The 4,513-nt window shown below is 52.1% G+C and overlaps 1 protein-coding gene across 3 annotated transcripts in view; it reads left to right on the top strand.

The window, feature by feature from the left end:
- Positions 1-4,073: 4,073 nt before the first annotated feature.
- MGLL (monoglyceride lipase) overlaps positions 4,074-4,513 on the top strand; it is a 55,450-nt gene continuing 55,010 nt past the window's right edge. For 2 of the 3 annotated variants that reach the window (XM_018553948.1, XM_018553946.1), the window contains exon 1: positions 4,074-4,201. The gene's annotated coding sequence lies outside the window, so the exon portion shown is untranslated. Of the gene's footprint in view, positions 4,202-4,289; positions 4,321-4,513 lie in introns of those variants that run through there. The other variant, XM_018553947.1, reaches the window with a different exon arrangement.

Genomic DNA, 4,513 nt, shown 5'->3' with positions numbered 1-4,513 from the left:
CGCAGTGTGACTGCCTCCGCCGAAACGCGTCATACAGCAATGCCCTGTGTTCGTGCATGCACTATTTTACGTGATCGCGCCACACTGGAACCACACATAGGCTTTGTGTATGCGATCTGGTGCATTCATGGCACGGTACTTTGTGAGGAACGCACTGGATAGTGTGAACGGGCCCTAATACCGGTTATAACCTGAGCAAACATTTTCTTTGGAGCAACTGCCCCTTTTGCCCCGTGTTAAAGACGGCCCTGGTTATATGTGTCCAGGAGCTGCGCCGGCCGTCCTCCACCCAGACCTCAGACACGCACAGCCCAGATGAAAGGCAGTTCTTCTCTTCTAGGGATACATTAGCTGAGGTCATAGTAATTACTACATTACTGCTGTCATATGCAATGCCATTAATGAAATTACAGCATATGATTTTAACCCTTTCCTGAGCGTCTGAAAGCGGCCAGAACAGGGTACGTTTTGTTCTTATAGACTGCTCAGTATAAAGGGAGCACAATGTAGACATTGTATAATATTGACAGTGATGTGGACCTGTGCCCGATACAATGACAATATTACTATATGATACATTCTGCCAATAATAGTAACACGGAATTTATTGGGATGGAATAAAGAACATTTACTACCCCTTAAAGGAGTTCCCCGATGCAAATAAGCCCCCACTGCCTGCAGACCCCCACAACCACCTAGTCAGGGTTGTGGGAAAGGGGCCCTTGTTCCTGTGTCGTCACGGGGACACCCTCCCATACCCATTCTGGTATGGCGCAGCCAGGGCCGGATTTACTCTCTCTGCTGCCCCAATGCCAGGTTCCTCAATGCGCCCCCCTGTATGCAGGCTGCATACAAGTGATCACGGCGACATCATCGAGATCACTTGTACAAACCAAGCGGCGGCTTCCCCTCTGTACATTCAGCCCTGCTTGGCCAAAACAGGGCTAAATGTAGAAAACAACTACCCGCCCGACACCCGGAACTCAATGTCCCAGGTGTCGGGGGATGGGAATTCCAAACCCCTGCTGCCCCTCTACTCCCTGCTGCCCCAAGGCCGGGCCTCGGTTGGCCTTGAGCGAAATCCGGCCCTGGGGCACTTGATCGTCGCCCCCCCTTTCCTGGCCTGCCGGGCCGTCTGGTCGGATCAAGGGTCTGGTCGGAATTTTAGTGGGGACACCATATTGTTTTCCCCCTCTTTTGAGAGTGGGGTTCCCCCCTAAAATTCCTACCAGACCTAAATCGCCTTGTAGGACGTTCGGGGGAAACCCCACAACCCTTTTTTATTATTTTTAACTGGGGGGACCTAAAGGGTCTGGTATCAATTGGGGGGGGAACCTCACTTTTTTTTTTTTGCAAACTGTAAAAAAAAAAAGGATTTTTTTTTCCTTTTGTCTAATGTCACTTTGCTGCAACGAAAATTCGCAAATATTACCGCTAACAAAAACCCGGAATTCGTCCGAGCAAGGGTGTCCCGAGTTTGGATGACACCCGGAGCGGAAACCGGGTGACACCCCGCCGTGACGTCATCGCGCATACGTGTGACTTCAACGCATGCGTGAGCAATGACATCATCACGCATGCGCGATCGTCTTATTGACGCCTGCTGGCAGCGATCTTGGTGATGGACGCCGGCAGAGAGAGGAAGGGACGTTCAGCCTCCTCTCTCCTGACACTGTCGGGCTCTCAGTCTGTGACCAAGTGCCTGACTTTTCATAGGGGTGACACCAAAATGACTGTTAGTCATTTTGGTGTCAACACTCCAATGGTCCGAGTCCCGCAACTAATTGATTTCCAGACCCGAATCCCAAAATAATGAAAAATCTGAATGAAAAAGAAACAAAAAAATGTTTTGCAGGCGCACATGTCTAATACTCATCTGATCCTCGATCATGCAGCAGAAACCGCTCACCTCTCTCCTCCCTGCGCTCTGGCTGTAGTATATCGGCATCCTCACGTCTAGTAGACCTGTATAGACGCGATGATGTCACGGGTCCTTAGACCGGCCGAGCCTGGGGAATAAGAGGATCTAGCAGCCAGGCGGGACCGAGGATCGAGTGAGTATTTCTTCTTCATTCAGTCACTTAGAGAAAAACGACGTAGCAGCTGAAGCAGATCCCATCCCGACAATTGTGCCGAGATCCGCCCAGCTGCGTGACTGACAGCTGGCTCTGCCTATCTAGAGGCAGAGCCAGCTGTACCCGCCCCCTCTCCCGTCCGTTCCGCCAGTCAGCGCTGGCAGATCGGAGCGGGGAGGGGGGAATCCAGCCCCTCCCCTGTCACAGCAGAGAGCCGTGACAGGATCGGAAGGTGAGCGAACCTGGTATGTGTTCGCTCACCTACCGATCTACCGAGCCAACCTGTGACAGTCTCATTGTCACAGGTCGGCTAGAACTATGAGGTGACTGAAAAGAACTCACCTCATAGTTCTCCTTTCACCCCTGCAGTGGGGGCTACCTCCGCACTGCAAGGGTTACCTGCTCGCTTTGGTCTAGGGTCTCAAATAAAGAAGATATACTCACCTGTTCCTCGGTCCCATCTGGCTCATAGACCGGTCCCCGCAGCCTCTTCTCCCGCGCTCTCTGGTGGTCTAGGGACCCGTGACCTCATCACCTCCATTAACTTGCATTGGGTGAGAGAGGTGAGCGTGGGACTACTGTGGGATCGGGGATCGGGTGAGTGTATGTTCTTTATTTTCGCCCCCTAGACCAAAGCGAGCAGTTAACCCTTGCAGTACAGGGTTACCCCGCTGCAAGGGTTAATTTTTATTCTGCCCGGAGTTCTTCTTTCACATTCGGTTTTGGAATGAATGGAGTTTCCTGAACGAAAACCACGATCACTGCTGGAAGTTTGTTTCGGTCGAGAAAAACGTTCTTTCCTGCTCGTCGTCAATTTGACCCCATTTAGAAAATCCAGAAAACGACCTGAAAACATATTTTTTTCCCAACACAATTCTACTGGTTTGTGGCCAGCTTGAGATGCACTTGGTGTCTGAAGATGGGCTTTAAGTATTTAAGTAAGTGGCGAATTGGGCACACCCCATACATCACCCCCCCCCGCTTTCCTCCTTGTGGCCCTCACTGACAGTATTTAATGCTCATGCTCTCATCCTGGTCATGTGTCCCCATGGGGTACATTTCATCTTGGTCTCTCCTCTGGGCCGAGTGATCCAAAGAGCCGTGGTGATGTCATGACACTCTTTGCACCATTGCGCTCTGAATGAAGGGCGCAGAGGTAAGACCCTCCTCAGGGGCGGGGCCATGACGCCCTGCACTTACAATATGTACCCAATTTCCTCTGGGTGTCATGAAGCCTGGAAGATTGAGGGCATGTGGTGAAGTAGAGGTACTACGGGGGACAACTTCGGATTGAAACAGAGCATTAGTGTCTACCTATAGACATGCAACCAACGTCTCCCACCGGGGCGCGATGATGCACCTGCCTATGTCCAGATCCTCCAACCGCCATCTATGACCAGTCTTAGCTCTGCAACCATAAGGGTCTCCATACATCAGGGGTAGGCAACCTTGGCTCTCCAGCTGTGCTGAAACTACAAATCCCATCTTGCTTCTACCTCTGGGAGTCATGCCCGTGGCTTGCAACGCCTTATGGGATTTGTAGTTTCTGCACAGCTGGAGAGCCAAGGTTACCTACCACTGCCATACTTCTTACAACCTCTGACCATGCAATCAACTTAAGACTTACAAAACAAACTATGCGTTAGGCTCACCATACATGTTACAACCTCACTGTACAATCAATTTTTGATTGACCACTACTATGTAATATGATGACCTACCTAAACCAACCAATCAATCTGTATCCAATACGGCAGGCCCATGCACTACAGGAGATGGTGCAATCCGATTGTAATGTGAGTAGTGAACTTAGCACAGTACAGCCTTGCCACCCGTCAAGCAGAAGGCATCACTTGTCACAGGGCACCCCAACGCCCGCCCTCTACTTAGCATGGGACCCGCCCCACTCCGTTGACAACCACGTGCTGTAAGCAGCGCTGCAGAAGGGACAGCGGGAGGCCACGCCCGCTCATCTGCCTATCCCCGCCCCTCCGCTCCTGATCAGCTGCACAGTCTGCACTGGCTGTCAGTTAGAGGGCTGACACCGAGCTGGGCACCAGCGGCATCACCCAGCACAGCATGGCACTCCGGGGCTAGGATCTTCTCTGCTGGCTCTTTCTGGCTGGGTAAGGCTAAAGGCTGCCAAGCACAGCTTGGTGGGTAAGAGGGAACACCCCCCCCCCCTTTCTTTTATAGTTGGTGGGTAAGAGCAGCCAGGGTAAGGCACCCTCATCCCTATTGTTGGGTAAGCAGCAGCAGCAGCATCCTTTGCAATGCTGGTGGGTGAAAGCATTCTCACTGCTGCCAGCCCCTGCAGGGTAAGGCAATGCCAGTGCCCCATGTTCCATGGGCAGTGTGGCAGTGCCAGGGGTAAGGGAGGGTACAGCACCAGGTGGCTAAGCTGCCTTGCCAGGTGCCTGGTACTCTTATCTCGCCTC

This window comes from Nanorana parkeri, unplaced genomic scaffold, assembly GCF_000935625.1.
Source record: "Nanorana parkeri isolate BGI_ZX_2015 unplaced genomic scaffold, ASM93562v1 scaffold135, whole genome shotgun sequence".
NCBI classification, from domain to species: Eukaryota; Metazoa; Chordata; class Amphibia; order Anura; family Dicroglossidae; genus Nanorana; species Nanorana parkeri.
The sequence above is the reverse complement of the archived record's forward strand: the minus strand, read 5'-3'. Positions and strand labels throughout refer to the sequence as shown.